Below are 17906 nucleotides of genomic sequence, written 5' to 3'. Positions count from 1 at the left end.
CTATTTACTCTTCAGCGCTCCTCATCACCTGCTTTCATAGAATTCCTTGATGCTGTCGACTCGTCCTCGCCCCCTTTTTCTTCTGTCACCTTCGCTGATCCCCGGAGTGCCACACAGGTCATCAACAATTCATAGTGCTCCTCCAGTCTGTCCAGCGTCACCTACTTCTCCACTTCCTCTCTCTCCCCCTTCTCACTCCTTCACATCCCCCCTCCTTTTCTTCCTCACACTGTCATCATCTTCTGCCTCTTCTGCCTTCTCATCTACCTCCTCTTCTCCTTTCTTCTACTCCTCCATCGAACATCGGCCATTTCTTCACTCCCTCTCTCTTCCCCTTCTCACTTCTTCGTATTCCCTGTTCTTCCTTACTCACTATCGTCTGCCTCCCCTCCCAGCTTATCTATCGCCTCGCCGCCTTTCTTCCACCTCTTCTTCCAGCATCACCCTCCACTCCTGTCTTCCCCCTCGCATGACCTCTAATCACCCTTCTTCCTCATAGTTTCACCATCTTCCTCTTCCCTCCAGCCTCCTTACCCTGCCCTTTCTTCTACCTCCTCCCTCCCCTCTCTTCTACCTCCCCTCCCTTTTCCCTCCCCCTCTCTCTTTCCTCTCCCCTCCCCTCCCCTCCCCTCCCCTCTCTTATACCTCTCTCCTTTCACGTTATCTCCCATCTACCATCTTTTACCTTCTCTTCCTTCTCTTCAACTCTTCCTCCAACATCACCAACCACTCCTCTACGTATCAGACGCTTAATACTCCAATTCTCTCTTCTCCACACGCAACATAAAATAGATGAAGACATAAAAATAGATAAATAAATACACTCTCTCTCCAAATGCAGCCCTCGCCCTCTACTATACGGGTCGTGAAAGTGGGCAACCTTTACACTGACAGGGGCAAACACAGAGAGAGCTTACTACACATTGTTCTCGCGTCACTGTGTGCTAGAGAGAGAGAGAGAGAGAGAGAGGTATATTATAAGAGGTTCACTCGTGTGTGTGTGTGTGTGTGTGTGTGAGAGAGAGAGAGAGAGAGAGAGAGAGAGAGAGTGACAGACAGACAGAGAGCCTGTGTGTGTGTGTGTGTGTGTTTGTGTGTGTGTGTGTGTGTGAGAGAGAGAGAGAGAGAGAGAGCCAATGTGTGTGTGTGTGTGTGTGTGTGTGTGTGTGTGTGTGTGTGTGTGTGTCTGAGAGATAGAGAGAAGGGGGTGGGGGGAATGAATGACCACCTCAGAATTTGGCAGTTGATAGACATACGCCATCCCTAAACACATACCGGGGTCGAAAAATGATAAAGCAGAGGCGTGGATGACGGGGACACGCGGGGAAAAAAAAAATAATCACTGAATATTCACCCAGGTATGGTTTGGACGGTTTTTCCATGTGTGTGTGTGTGTGTGTGTGTGTGTGTGTGTGTGTGTGTGTGTGTGAGAGAGAGAGAGAGAGAGAGTAAAGTAGTGTAGTGCAGGGAAGAAAGGAGTTCGGAGGAAAGCCAACATCAGCGCCGTTATTTTACTGGTTATACTTTAACTTGGCCCAGGTTTTAGTCCCTTTGCTGCTTGTATAATGTAGATCAGTAGCAGTAAAAGAGAATTCTGTGGTTCTACATCCTTTCCATAGCACCTCTACTTTACCAGCTTCATTTTCTAGTGTTAATCTGTTGTTTTTATCAGCATTTAAAGTGGGGAAATGTCGACTTTAGGCCAAGTTTGAGTGAAAAAAATATAGTCCTTTCGAGGCTGTTTGTGCTGGGGTTGGTTTTAACTATTACTTGGGTCAAAGACGAATGATTATAAATGGACGTCATCGGACTGAAAAGGTTAAAATGTTGAAGGAAGGAAACACAATATATGGAAGGCTTGATGGATAATACCAGGTGATGTGGATTGCCAGGTGGATATCAGGAGGTGGAGTTGGTGGATGAGTGGAAGTGGGAAGCTACGGGAAGGTCAAGGACGGGTGGGAGTGACGTCACGATCTCATAGGTCACCAATCAAACTCCTCGTAGGTATCGGAAGTTGAGTTGCTAGACGAGACACGGCCAGTCCCACCTCTTTTTAAAACACACAATAACTACTTTTTTTTTTACATTCATTATTCATTGCACATCATCATCATCATCATTCATCATCATTCGCTAAATACGTTTACATCTGGAGCCAAGCAGTTACAGATCTTTTTATTTACTTATTTTTTCAGCTCAGTAATCTCAATTTTTTTTACAGTATTCATTATACAACAGTCACATCACTGCCTCACCACATACACCACAGAGCCCTGCTAAATTCACCTTCACTTCTCTCCCATCACCTTCTTTTCACCAGCCACCTCCAGTCTCATTTCACCATTCACCATGAACTTGGAATCAGTTACACATTGCTGTCACCACCTCTTCACTAGTCATCACCACTCTCTCTTCTCGTCGGTCATATCGGGGTCAGTCACTACCGCAACCCATCTCCAGGCAGTACAGATTCAGCCCAGGTCACCATTCCTATCTCTTGTCATAAGTAAAGACATAGCCATACTTCACTGTCATATCCACATTCACGCCACGTCTATACATGCCTTTCACCTTAATGGTCTCTGTACCCTCGTCACGCACATAGAATAACAGTACGTTCTTGATCCCTTAACAAGAGGATTTTCGTTTAATCTGTATGAAATTGTTTGGCGGTGTCAGGAATCAGGTGTAGTGGTTGTAGTAGTAGTAGGAGGAGGGGGAAGCCAGGCTCATCCGATAAATAAACCCAGTGGCTTGTTAGCTTAAGCCTTTCTGCAGTCCACCATCCTCCTTTTGGGGAATAGGAAAGTAGCTGAGGGACGTTTGTACTCCGAAGCAGTGGAGCCGCCTTCTTATATTCGTGCCACCATGTGAAGGCGTTCCTCTTCAGCGTCAGAACCATGTAGAACACGTCTCCGTACTGAAAGGCTTAAGGGAAAAATGTTTTAAAATCCTTCTCTTGGATGGATCTCTCCCAGGGTAAATAAAATCAGGTGACCGTAAGTTGAATGGGATATATAAGACGCCATTTTACTGAAGTTGTTCCCCAAAACCATAATGAAAAATACGATTGAACGAAATGAATTGAGGGAAAGAGAAAACATTGGTAAACATCAAAACGTTCTTCTTGTTTTTCAGCATCATTTTGTATTTTTTCAGACAGCTTTAGGGGGAGTGTATTCGTTTTGAAATTAAATTCGGGGAAAGGGATATGAAACGAGAGAGAGAGAGAGAGAGAGAGAGAGAGAGAGAGAGAGAGAGAGAGAGAGACCCAACTAAACCCTTTGAAATTCATGAACTGAATAAGGAAGAGGGAGAGACGAAGGGAAGAGGAATTGGGAACAGGTGAAATAGAAAATTGAGATAATTGAAGAGAGTGAGCGGGGAGAGGTAAAACAAGAGAGAGATTGAAGAGGACGAATGGAGGTTTGGCAAAATATAGAGTGAATGGATGATTATAGTAAATAATTGAATCTATCTATCTATCTATCTATCTATCTATCTATCTATATATATATATATATATATATATATATATATATATATATATATATATATATATATATATACTGTATAAATATAATATGTATGTATATACAGAGAGAGAGAGAGAGAGAGAGAAAACATTATAGCCAGCCACTCAACGAAAGGTCAATTGTGCAGGAGTGTTGGTTGAATTGCAGTTAAGTTAATGCACTAGTTAGGAGCAATTAGAGGTGATCAATTGCGGGTCTAATAGGGACCTCACCCAGCCCGGCCTTCACCTGTTCTGAATACTTAATGAGCCACCGCAGGAATGAGGGCTCACCTGTCATTTTACCTGAGTTTGTTTTGGGTACTAGAGAGTCAGGTGAAGTTAGATTAGCTGTATCATTTATCTCAGGCTCTCACGATACACTCAGCTGAATAAAATCGTCACGTCAGCTGGAATAGAATACTAGAGTTGTCCCGACCATGAGAGGGCCAAATGAAGTAGCAGTAATACTCCGGTTCCTAAAGCTTACTCTCAGAAGAATGAGAATCATCTGGTATTAGCTGGAGTAGAAAAATGGAGTTATCATGAGTGGGTTAGGTTAGATTAAGTGTGTTATGATAAATACTGAATGAGTTTGGTTGAGGCTTAGTTCGGTTAGGTCACGATAAATTTTGAAATACAGAATCCGATTGTAATTAGGTCTTTTATTTATTCATTTTTTTATTTTCCTAGGCCCAATGACTTTTTTTTTTCCTTGCTACCACTGTTAGATTTTATTTGGCTTAGGAAGGAAATGGTAGAGAAACAATGAAATTCCTCGACATCAATTTGCTGCAATCTACAGTATGTCAGTATTTAAGCGGTATAAACAGCAGGCAAGGGAAAGCTTAGGTATACTATGAAAAATAAATCGCTTCATAGAGGTGCCACGAAGCCCCCTTAGCCATTTAAAATATGGACCTTAATTGAATAAGATACTTTGATGGCGGCAAAAGTGCATTGAGAAAGACATCTGACTGGAAGGAATAAAATAATGCTGAACTTGTTGCTGTGTTAGGGAGAGTTAAAACCATCTCGACTGCGTAGGTTTCATGTGATTTGATAGTCTAAGTGTAGGATAAGGTATGATTATGTGTAGTGAGTGACGCCTAAGTTAGATTGAAGTAAATTGGTTAGGTAATGTTGGTTGTAAGGGTGAAATAAATTGGTTAGGTAATGTTGTTTGTTAGAGTGAAATAAATTGGTTAGGTAATGTTGGTTGTTAGAGTGAAATAAATTGGTTAGGTAATATTGGTTAATCATCATGGCATCGTTAAGTGAAGAGTAAGTAGGTTAATTAAGGTCGGATCAGGTCAGGTTAAAATCCGGGTCGTTTATAATTGAGTTAAACGGCCTTGCAATTGCATGAAATTGATGTGACTGTTCAGCAAAAAAAAAAAAAAAACGTGATCTGTATTCGTTGCAAATCACCTCTTTCTCAGTATGGAATCATGTTACTCGAGTCTCGAAATTCTAAGCTGCTTATTTCATTCGTTTCTATTGAGCTCTCATGATATCCTTTCGTACCCCTCGATGCTTTGATGCTTTTTTTTCCTTTTTTCGACATTGTTATGCCCCCTTGGCCCTGAGGTAAAGCAAACTTGGCAAGCGTTAAATGAGAGGCGGGGAAGAGAAAGATAGATGTGTATGAGGTAGGTAGGTGTACAGGTGTGTGATTTTAATATATCGAAGGTGTCTCTCTTGTGTCTTAAAAACTATTAAATAATTTCGTCCTCCCTGTCACTTACGCTGTTACATATTATTTTTTTTTTTTTCTGCTGTGGCAAATATTCATATGAGTTCAAGAATATGGTACATTAAGAACTGCATACCATGAATTGAGTATTTGGAGAAAGAGAGAGAGAGAGAGAGAGAGAGAGAGAGAGAGAGAGAGAGAGAGAGAGCGCTCCTTGTGTATGAAAGAGTGATTGAGTCTTGTTTACACGAAGAAAAAAAAAAGTTTGATGTGTGTATAGAAGAGAGGCAAGTAGTGTGTGTGTGTGTGTGTGTGTGTGTGTGTGTGTGTGGAGTATATACACCCGTCCATTAGCACTAATTACCAGGGAACAGCTCCAATTACTCTCACTAATTGAAAAACGAAAATATCCCTCTGACGCCACGACACTGCAATAGTTATTTTATTTGTATCAGACTGTCTAACATCTTCACTACGTTCATTCCTTTTGTATTTTATCCTTGCTGTTTCCAGACGATTTTATTCAGGTAAGGAGAGAATTCTCGAACATTGTGAGTTGTATATAGTTTACATCAAGGCCTTCACTACAAGACTTCTCCCCTTACTTGGACAAAATCGTCTGGAAGAAGTTAGAATAAGGAAAAAAACGTCCTGGGGCTGAAGTGGTTAGCAGGAAACTACACCTACTCCTACTAAACTCCTTTTACTCTAATTTGGCGTCTGATTGCTGTTTCTTCATCATGAATGCTGAGTTGTAACAGTAGATTGACATTAAAATGTGGAGCCAGTCGCAAAGTGCCGTGGAAAGACCGTAGAGCCGTAGCTTTGTCGTTTCTGCCTTTGAGCGTCGTTAAATAAGCTGCACAAAGATGAAAATCCAGGCCAAGTTAGAGTAAAAAGAGTATTATAAGAAGACCTATGAGAGTTAGGGTGGGGAAGCTATATATTAAATTGTACAACTTCACCACGAGGGGTATTCCCAGTGTTAAGGAAAATTATATGGTGCCAGCAAGAACTTAAAAAAAAAAAAAATACGAGGGGAGTTTCAGGCTATGGTTTCTACTGTCATCAGTGTGAAAGGTGTCCCCTGAACGGAAAGGTCAGTGGACGTAGCAGCGATAAGCCTGAAGATAATATGTCATTGTATTGAAGGGGTTTGACCTTTTGAGACCTGTGGGTTTCTCCTTTAAAAAAAAAAAAAAAAAAAAAATTGGCTGGAGTAAATGACATTATTTTAAATCTTGATCAGAACGTAAATACCCATAGCTTAAGCTGTTCCATGCGGCAGGCTTGTAGCTGGAAAAAAAAATTGGTCAGGCGTTAGCTGGAATAAAATGGAAAGATTAGTTCACGGTCCCTCTGTTAGTTAATGGTAAGTGGTATCCAGTATATTCAGGGTTTAACCACTTTAACAAGCAGACGATTTTAGACGAGTATTAACACTCCAGCCTCTGTGACTCACTCTTAGGTGGATAAAATCGTCTGGTTTGTCTGGAATAGAATATCAGAGTTATAAAAGTATTAATGCTAGAGTTGTACTGCCCATGAGAGAATTAAAACTACAATAATTGGAGATTTTTTTTTTCCTTTGTCAGGATTTCTTCTCTATAAAGTGCGGTAAATTAATCTCGTAAAAGTATCTCGTTAACTCCAGGTTGTGTGGTGGAGAATAATAGAGCTTCTAATTAATGTTGAATCCATTCTTTGCAAATTACACCCAGTCGCTCTTACGTATTCCTGAAATAAAGGCGTTATTGATGAGTACTTGGTAGGATTATATAGTATCTACAGCCACTTCAGTACGTGGACACCTCCACTTTTACTCTCTCTCTCTCTCTCTCTCTCTCTCTCTCTCTCGTGGGTAACTCCGGACGATTTTATTCAGCTCGGGGGAAATTTCGAAGTAGCGGTGTTAGATGTAGCCATAAATAAGAAGGTAAATCGTCTGGTGGTATTTTGATTGGAATTTTGTAGAGACATTGTTTTAAAGGAGTTAATCTCTTCAGTACGGTGATGTTCTCTTTATACCGCCAAACTCCAGACGATTTTATTTCACCCCAGGAAGACGCTGCATTGGCTGAAGGGCTTAAGATTAACCTCCATCGACATTCTTACGTTGAAGACTGTTCTGCTTTTAATTCGTCACCACCAGAGGATTTTATTTTTTAGGCTCAGGCAGGATCTCTCATAGCGAAGGAGTTGACGTGGACGGACGAACCCATTACTGTGAACTCGAGTGTGTTTGTGTGTGTGTGTGTGTGTGTGTGTGTGTGTGTGTGTGTGTGGAGCCAGAGGGTAGGTCGTGTTTGGATCCCGTTATAACCTTGGACACCCTTGGGCTGCCCTAGCCTTGAGATGGGTAGGGGGTTGGGAGGGGGGACTACCCGGGAGACATCTGGCACGACTGTTGGTCCTTATCAGGAAAAATAGCCTAGAGGGTGGTTAAGTCAGGGGAGAGAGAGAGAGAGAGAGAGAAACGTTCTGAGAAAAAAAAACTTCGTTAAGAGATGATAATAGCGAGGAAAGGGAAAGAGAACGTCGTGAGTACCAGAGGTTGTAATGAGAGGTGGTCGAGTGGGATGGGACAGAAATGAGAGGGAGTAATGGAGAGGAAAAGGAACGTAATTTATTTTTCCATCACACTTCACCTCCTCATAACCTGCCAGTCTAGTGGACTTTCTGTTAGTATCATCATCATTTGTATCATCCTTTGCGATATTCATTTTTGTTTTTGTTGGATAAGTTTTGAAATGTTATTGCAGCGTTTGTGTGTTTGTATTGTATTTTTTATGCTTTACTGCATTATCTCCTGGTTTATGGTTTAATATTCCCGTTCTGTGCTTTCATTGTACATATTATTTTTAAGTACAATTTATTTGAGAACATTAACTAAGCCTGAGCAGATAAAGTTCGGTATTGAGAATTTCAGTAGTCCAGTAGTCAGAAACGTGTGAAAAAAAAAAAAAGTTTTCCTTTGTTTAGAAAAGCTCATAATATCTAGGGAGATCAGTATCAAGTAATTTTGAAGTTTAGAATTTTCAATATCCTGAGGTTTCACCATGATTAATTATCGGTATAAAAAAACACCCAAGAAATATCATTATCAAGAAAGCGTAGTTGGCAAAAATGTTTCTAGTGAAGAAGATTTATTATCCAGGAAAGGTAGAATAAATAACACAAAAGTCGCCGTATCCAAAACTCCCAGATTTCCAGAAACTCGATAATTCAGGACTTTTAATTATCCCTAAGGTCAATATCGAGCCATTTAACTGCCCTTCCTCAGGCTTGAAGTTATAGTGGCTAAAAGCTTTTCGATCCTGGTGAACTCCCGTCATCGCCAGTGCTGCATAAATTACAAGTTTAGGGCAATAATGAGGTGATTTGCATACTCATTTGTATATCTGGGGTTGCAGTTTGGTGAGGCGTCTTTGTTTTATTTTTATTTTTATTTTATTTTTTGTCGTCACCTATGATTAAATCTGGGTTATGTCGCCTAATATGTAGATTGATTTGGTTTGGTCTGTCTTTGTGTTTGACAGGCTTAGTAATAGGTACGCCTTTTTTCCTTTGAAATATGTGAAGTTTAGATATTTAGTGACCACGATTCTGGATTTATCATTATTATTATTGTAATTGTTGTAGTTGTTGTTGTTATTATTATTATTATTATTATTATTATTATTATTATTATTAATTATGATGGTAAGAATTCCCTTCATTTGCATAAACTGACTGGGGACAGGATGACTTGGAGGCGATTCGCTTGTGACTCCTTCCGGGATTAAGGCTACTGGCTATAGATAGATAGATAGGCGAATATAATTATCTGAAAATATTATACAAATACTAAATGTGTCAACCACTGAGAAAGTAAATTTTTTGTTCCTCTGCTTAATGTCCTTTTAATTCCTCCACCGATTCTTACTTGCAGAAAAAAAAATCGTCAAACTGTATTCTTGGCCGTAATTAATTAGGTGTTCAGTACTCAGTCTTTTCTGTTTATTATTTTATCTTTTAGAGAAATATTGAGGGCTCGAACCTGGGACTTCTAACCCACAGGACACATGAAACTGGATAGGCGAGGTTAGTTTTGAAAATCGCTTAGTGTTCCCTCGTAAGCTAAAGAAAATTGGCAGATGACGACCACTTTCTCGACAACCACCACCACTCACACCAAAACTAAAACTGGCTGGATGGAAGAGAAGAAGTAAGAGTAGTGAAAAGAAGACGGTGAAGAAAAGAAGGAAGACAAGACATGGAGAAAGGAAGAGTCATCATATTTTATCATTATTGTAGAAAGAAACTTGCAGAAAGTATGATGAGAAATGTTATCAAGGCTGGGGTATGATGACAGGAGGGGGAGGAAGAGAAGAAGAAGAAGAGAAAGAGAAGAAGAAGAAGAAGAGGAGGAGGAGGCGACTCTTGGTAGGAGAAGAGGACGTGCGTGATTATTGACGTTCTCGTGTTAAGAGAGCCAGGTAGTGGGCTATAATGAGATGGAGTAAAAAGAAAAAAAAAAATGAAAGAGGAATATGAGTAATAACCAGAGGAAAAAGAGGAGGAGGAGGAGGACGAACGGTTGTGGTAGACGGAGGGAGAAGAGTTGAGAGAACTAGAAAATGAGGTGTAAGAAGAAGAGGAGAAGGAAAAAGAGGAGGAAGGGGACAAGTAGGTGAAGGACGAAGAGCTGAGAGAGCCATGTAGTAGGTTATAATATGAAGAGGAAGAGGAATAGGAGCAGTAGTGGAAGAAAAAAATGATGAAATAGGACGAACAGGAAGTGGAGAAGTAGGGCGTGGAGGTGGGTGAGAGGAGAAAAGGGAACAGGAGGAGGAAGAGGGTACGTTTGTGGGTGGAAGGGGGAGAGAAGGCAACGGCGGTGGAGTGCGTTGATAAGTAAGAGGAAGGAAGAAGAAGAGGAGGAGGGTGCTTTAATAAACCGAGAAGGAAGAAGTGTAGGTAAGCAAGATGTAGAGACAGGAGGAGGAGGAGGAAAGGAAGTGTGATTAAATGAATGTAAGAAGAGGAAGGTAATCGAGGATGCGTTATAAAGTATAGGAAGAAAATGGAAAAAGGAAGAAAATAAATATGAAAAAAGGATGAGAGTGCGTTGACAAGAAAGAGAAAAAGAAGGAAGCGGATGGTTAAGAAATGGATAAGGAACAAGGAAAATGAAGAACGCGATGCAGCAGGAAACGTTGATTAGTCTGAGCACACAAATAGAATCAGTTCCAAAGTTCTTATCGCTGAAAAACAAACTCCCCTCCCGTCACCTGTCAATACAACACCACCTCGGGCCTCCCCTTCTTCTTCTTCCCCTTTATCTGAGGCTTACGGACAGGATGTTTGGGCGAGATAAGACCCACCACACCCCTCTATCAGGTTACCCAGTTTTGCCTCCACAGATAAAGGAGAGAGAGAGAGAGAGAGAGAGAGTCATAATCCCTTCATTACGTGAGGTTTTTCTTATGCCGAATAAATTTTGGCTATACCAAACTGACAGCAAAAAGCATCTATAACCACGAATTTGCTGATATATAGGAGGTGAATTTATCTAGGCGTTATAATCATCAAACATTCCTTTCCTGTATAATAATATTTGGGGTTGATGCAGAAACGGTAATAGGAAAAAGAACACAAACCAGATAAAACAGAGTGTCCAGGGAAATAATATATACATGTATTCCCCCACCATTTACACTCCACCAGACGATTTTGATTAGAAGAGACATCTGATCGTAGAGGTGTAAATCAAACTCCATTAATTCCTGCGAGATATCCTTTCTGTTGACTAGAATTCCGTGGGAGAAGCTAGCATAATATTGAGTAGTAGTCATGGTACCGAAGGAGTTTGTAATGTGGAAGAATACATGAGAATAGAACCTCTCTTCAGAGGAAAAGAAATTTATATCAGCCCTATAATATGAAGGAAAAGAGCACGTCAGTATCATATAGTAAAAAAAAAATCCATGTCTGTGTTTTTATTGCCTCCAACTGTTTTTCACCCCTGTTTGTCTTCTCCATGACCCCCCCCCCTCTCTCTCTCTCTCTCTCTCTCTCTCTCTCTCTCTCTCATTTTATCCATCTTTCGACGTATCTGTCAGTTTCAAAGTATTGATTCTCTTCTCATCCTTCTTCGTTATTTTTCGTTTTCGTTTTAAGCATTTCTCGATCTCCTCCTCCTCCTCCTCCTCCTCCTCCTCCTCCTCCTCCCCTCCCAAGCGCCTCTTCCCCTTTTTATCGTTCGTCTCACTTTGTTTTGACCCTGTCTTCATATATCATTTTTCGTACCTTGTTTCAGATGTTTTCGCCCCACCTCTTTTTTTTTTTTCTATTGTGTTTGTTTTAGTGTCGTGTTTTTTTTTTTGGCCCGTACTTTTCTACCTCGTCCCATATTCCTTTCTCTTATTCGTCCGGTCTTTTGTCTGTCTATCGGTCTGTCTGTTTCTCAGCCTTAATTAATTTGTTGACTTTATCCATGATTCTCTCTCTCTCTCTCTCTCTCTCTCTCTCTCTCTCTCTCTCTCTCTCTCACACACACACACACACACACACACACACACACACACACACACACTTGCGTCCGTTCCCAGTAAGGTCATGTTTGTTTGTATGTCTCTTAAAACCTCAGAAACGGACACAAAATGCATTGTTGCCTCTCTCTCTCTCTCTCTCTCTCTCCATTTTGTTCCCCCTCTTTCTTATAGCTTCCCCTTCTCTCTCTCGCTTCTCCTCCCCACCTTCAGTTTCCTGTCACCCTCTCTATCTCCCCTTTTTTCTATCCTGTATCTCCCCAATTTCTCCCCTCCCGTCCCTCCCCGCCCCTCCCCTCCACTTCTATTACCCCAGCTTCGTCCGCCTCACGTTGCCACCTCATTTCCACTTTATTGCTTGGTTCACGGGGGTATTGGGATTTTGATGGCAGGTACGTAGGTAGGTAAACAGGTGGACGGGAATACCGAAGGACAGGTAGATTCGACCGATAGTTGGTAGGTAGGTAGGTAAGTTTTGGTTGAGGGATAGAAGTTAGGTTGGTAAGTATACAAGAAAATGGAAAAACAGATAGATTAGGTTGATTATTGGTAGGTAGAAAGAAAGGCAGGTTGATTGGGTTGGTTGTTGGTACGTAGACAGAAAAGCTCAAGTTGGTTGGTGCCGATACTTTGGTAAGTGGGTATTGTAAGTACAGTAGGTAGACAGGACTATGAAAAGACAGTTAGATTGCGTCGATAGTTTCTAGGTTGACAAAAAGTAGTTGGTAGATAGGTAGACAGGCAGGGCAAGAAGATATGGAGGTTGTTTACAGAGTTTGGAAGGTAGATTGACATGTATGGACACAACCTTATTAGATAGATGAGATGGTTGTTTAGTAGATAGCTATATGAGAAGGCAGGTAGACAGGCAGAGAAGTAGATAAGAGGGTAGGTTAGGTTAAGACAGCAGGCAGACAGGCAGGTAGTTAAGAAGGGAGAGATGGGTAAGATAGCAGGATGAGAGGTGTAGGGAGGCGGGCTGGCCTATACAGTAGAGAGGTAAGTAGGTAATAAGGGAAGGTAGTAAAAAGCAGGCTGAGTTAGTACAGGTAGGGACGTAATTAGGTATGTAGGTATGGTGATAGGTAGGTAAGAAATCAGACAAATTATCAATAGTTATGTAAGTTAGGAGTTCGGTAGATAGGTAAGTTAGCCGGTAGGTAGATAGGTAGGAAGGTAGGTAAATAGCCAGGTACACAAAAACATTCACTGTGTCTTATGGCCTCTCTCCCACTCCAATAAAGCAATTAAGTCGGATTAGTCAAAACAAAAAAGGCGCCATAAAGATCATCCTGTCTTTTATGTGTTTGTTTTACTTCTCGCTTTGCTCGCCAGGTTTTGTGTTTCCTTATTTCTTCCTGTTTATTGTTATCATTCGTCTCTCTCTCTCTCTCTCTCTCTCTCTCTCTCTCTCTCGTTAAAATTGCCGTCCACGCACTGTTCTCCTCCTTTCTCTGTATCTGTATTCTCGTCTTTTCCTTTTTCCTGCCTCACTGTTCCCCTGTGTCTGTGTCTCATTAAGAAGGTGAGGGAGTGACTGGGCATCAGGGCGGAGTGGCAGAGAGAGTGACATCACAAGGCTCTTTATCAGCCGCCCTACCTCCTTTCTTCGTCGTGCACAAGCAGAGACGAAAACACACACACACACACACACACACACACACACACACACACACACACACACACACACAGAGCAAGTGTGTGCACAATAAGGGTACATACATACAACCCAGTGCTCCATGACATGCACAATATTCTCTCTCTCTCTCTGTTACACTTCATCCCTTTGCATGTTCCTGATCCTTCCCTATTTCATCTCATTATTCTTTCTGTAATCGCCTTATTCTCCTGTTATTCTCTCCTTTTCTCTGCCTGTCTTTTTTATTCCTTGCTTTTCATGAATTGTTTTTTTAATTTCTCTCTCCCTGCACCTACTTTCCCCATCGCTATTTTTTTATTGCATTTGCATTTTTTATTCTTTGGTTTCCCTTTTCTCATTTTTCGTTTCTCTCATTCCTTTCTCTTCCATTCTCCTTTCTCTTGCTGCCTCTTCCGCCCTCTTCGTTTCTTCTCCTTCCTTCCTGTCTCTAAATTCTCTTCGTCCTTGTTCCTGTCTAAATTTTCTGCCCTTTTCCTTTCTTTTTGTTATCTGTATTGGTTTCCTGTTCCTGCTTCTTTTCCTTCCAATCCTCTCTTCATTTTTCTTTGCTTCCACAATTTCCAGCCCTCGTCGTTCTTCCCTTTCATTCTTCTGTATTTTATCTTTCCTTTTTTTCATTTCGTCCTCTCTTTCCTGTCTTCCTCTACTTCCTTCTCCTCTTTTCCTCCTTCCTCATCCCTTCGCATCCTAATTACCCCCTTTCCATGTAGTATCCTTCATCCTCTCGTTTCGTCCTCCCTTTCCTGTCCTCCTCTTCTTCCATCTCCTCCTGACCTCCTTCCTCCTCTCTTTTCATCCTAATTACCCCCTTTCCTTTCTTCCCTCCGCCCTCCTTATCCGGGGTCCATCTTCTTTCGTCTCCTCCCAAGCCTGTGCATTATCTTTTATCCTTTTTTTTTTATCTTATTCATTTTCTTTTTATAATTTTCCCCTTTTCCTTGATCCTTTTCGTGTCTTCTGTCTCATTCTCTGTCAGTTATTACTTTTTTTTATCATTCCCATTGTTTTAATCTGTTTTTTTCGTTTTACTGTTTTTTTATGACTCTCTCTCTCTCTCTCTCTCTCTCACACACACACACACACACACACACACACACACACACACACACACACACACACTGATGTTACCTTCTTAATTTCCGCAGGTAATTTTGCTCACCTGTCTTAGCCACCCCCTTCCATGACCTGTTTCCTCTTTCATTTCTCTCCCTTCATTCATACCTGAGAGAGAGAGAGAGAGAGACAGGTGGGAGAGGCAACAATGCATTTTGTGTCCATTTCAGGGGCTTTAAGAGACTGACAAACAAACTTGACCTTATTGGGAGGGGACGCAAAAGTGTGTGTGTATGTGTGTGTTTGTGTGATGTGAGTGAACTGAAGGGAGTTCGTGTGTATCATAAATGTATTAGTGAGAGGGAAAAAAGGAAGAATTGAGCCAGGGAGCCAATACGGGTGAAAGAAAAGTGCAGTTATTGAATGAGAGAGAGAGAGCGTACCCGGACATGTGCATAAAGGTAGTCGCCCCCGCCCCCCAAACACACAGACACACCTGTTCCCTCCCACACACCTGTTTTGGTCATGGGTTACTGGGGTTACTCCTTTCAGTCAGATGAATATTTATTTTTTTTATTGCTGCTTCCAGACGATTTTATTAAACGTAAGGAGGATTTGTACTTGTGTAGGAGTTTTACTAAGACTCAGTTTAACACTTACGCTTAGAAATATCACTGTATCAAGAGTAATGTATGGAGAAGCAACTGTAAGCGACGATGTGCGTCATGAGATTGAAGGGGTTGAGGGCCATACTTTCTGGGGCTTGATTTATTCTACTTGCCACGCTTTGATTTTTTCACAACGATGGGGTCTTTCCCAAGTTGAATAAAGTCGCCAGGCGTGGGAAGATTAAAGCAGAATGAGTCGCTTAACGAAATAAAAAAAAAAACTGTAGAGACAAGAATAAGGAGAGACAGACAGACAGACAGAGACAGAGAGAATAAAGAAGAAAAAACATATTACTCTTATCCCGCGTGAAATGGTTAATGGTAGTTTTGTATTTTCAGTCATTAATAAGAAGACTTAGGAATGAGGTTAATATTTTGTGTTATTTATTGCTTTCTATTACGCTTATACCTAGTCTTCATAATTAACGTGTAGGTGACTCCACATTTCTCTCATCCCCTGTTTCTTTTTTTATTTGTAACATTTTCTCTCTTAATTTCTCTCTCTTTTTCTTTCACTGTCCTCCCCCAAAAGTCCTCCCTGACCTCACGCCTTCGTCACAATGGCTCTCGTCCATCTCTCTCTCGCCACATTCTTCTTTCTCTCTCTTTCTTTGCCTTGCCCTTCTTTCCTTTCTCTTTCCTCCTTCGTACCCCAACACTGTCACCATTCTCTCTCTCTCTCTCTCTCTCCATTTTTCTTCCCATTTCTTAAGTCATCTTAGTATCCTACTCCTATAATCGTTTCGTATTTACCTCTTCGTTACCCCTTTCTTATAATACATTTTCTCTTTAATAACCTTATCTGTATTATGATTGCTTTTGCTTTTCCACATTATTTTATTTATAACACATGTGGTAGCGAAGGAATTATTGAACTTTTTTTTTATCCGAATACCTTCACCAATAGGGATCTTTGTGCAGTACATGTTCGTCTGGATCATCGTAGTGAAGAGGTTAAGCTTTATTCTTATTTTGTGGCAGTTTAAGCTTCATTTTTTTTTTTTTTTTTCATGACAATCTAAGCTTAAGGGAGAGGTTATTGAACTGGAGAAGTCAGGTAAAGACTTCATTAACCCTTTCGATGTAAGACTTTCTCCCAAGAGTGAAATAAAATCGTCTTCATGTAGAGAGGATGTAAAATGGGGTCATCGTACTGAAGGGGTTAATTAGAGTTCGTTCCCCCCTCTTCCTCATTCACTCCTGATCCTTTTCCCCTTCCCCTCTCCATAATACCTGGATTCCTCTCTCTCCCTTACCTGAATCTCACCTGATCTCTCTCATTTTTATGCTCTAGTCTCTCTCTCTCTCTCTCTCTCTCTCTCTCTCTCTCTCTCTCTCTCTCTCTCCCGGCATCGTTCTTGTTCTCCTTGTGCCTTTCTTCTTACCATTCTTTCTTCTTGTCTTTTTTTCTCCTCCTTTCCATTCCCTCCTTCTCTCCTTCCTCGTATTCTTCTCACCTGTCATTTCTGTCCTCATTTTCTTTCCATAGACTTCACTTGACGAGCAGTGATTTAATTTACCCTCATTCACCCTCGTTCCGTGATAGACAGATAGATGGATATAGATAGACAGACAGACATATATAGAGGTAGTTCGAGAGAGAGAGAGAGAGAGAGAGAGAGAGAGAGAGAGAGAGAGGAGAAACCCACCAGTGGCATCGGTTGTCCAGGAACATAGCAGGTGTTTGTCCCTCGCCCCTCACCCTCATCATCTTTCCCTCACCCTCCTATTACCTCCTGTTACCTTCATCACCTCCTCAATTGCAGCCGCCACCATCATCATCATTGTGCCACTGCATCCTTAATTATTTACCTCGCACTAAGACACCCAAATATTCTCCCGTGAGTACAGTACATTAGTTGGCCCTTCACTGCGATGGCGTGTATTTCATTTCGCACATGCTATCACCAAATGAATATACAGTATTAAAGATAAGAGTGACGAGTACTAAAAGGGGTAGGCTTATCGATGGCTGTATGTAAACCCTCCAGTTCATTAAGTTCCTATGAATCTGAGTACGGTCGTCTGGAGGCAGCAAGAATAAACGTAGGTGTTATTTTATTGAACATATCAGATTCAGAAATAAATTGGTAAGGAACAGGAACAGACACTTAATAGGTCTCATAAGCTTCACCTTCCCTTCCTTCACTTTCATCATATCCCTCATGTCCCCCTTTCCCACGCTCATTCTCACCTTTTGTCCGCCTCATCTTCATCGCTGCAGTCATTATCACGCATCCTCATCGCCCTCTCGCCTGATTATCTCCTTTTGCATCTGAATATACTGCAGTGTAATTTTGTCTCCTTCGTGGTTTGCTCTCTTTGCAGTGTTTTGCCTTCATTATCAGAAATACCTCATTTTACCGTAATGGAGTGTGTGGTTCTTTATGGATTTATTATTAGTTTTGTTGTTGTTGTTGTTATTATTATTATTATTATTATTATTATTATTATTATTAAGTGGTTGTAATATGTATTGTTTTTGTATTTAAGACTGATATTACTGTTATTGTTATTAATAGTATTGGTAATAGCAATGGTGATAGTAGTAGTAGCAGTAGTAAATTCAACAGTTGCTAACCTCATTACCATCACCTTTGCATGATTTTCTCACAGTCTGTTTCTTTTAGTAGACATCCAGTAAAAATGTGGTAATATTTCTTTCCCCTGGTGTTATAATTACATACGGAGGTGTATGTTATGCAGCGCTGACGACACAATTACGTTTCCCGTAGTTATCAAGCATGCACCTGTTTACTTGGGCTAGCTAATTGGGGCT

The sequence above is a fragment of the Coenobita brevimanus genome, chromosome 110 (genome assembly GCF_032717465.1).
Source record: "Coenobita brevimanus isolate Jiangsu-jjx chromosome 110, ASM3271746v2, whole genome shotgun sequence".
NCBI lineage: Eukaryota > Metazoa > Arthropoda > Malacostraca > Decapoda > Coenobitidae > Coenobita > Coenobita brevimanus.
This window is presented reverse-complemented; position numbering follows the sequence as displayed.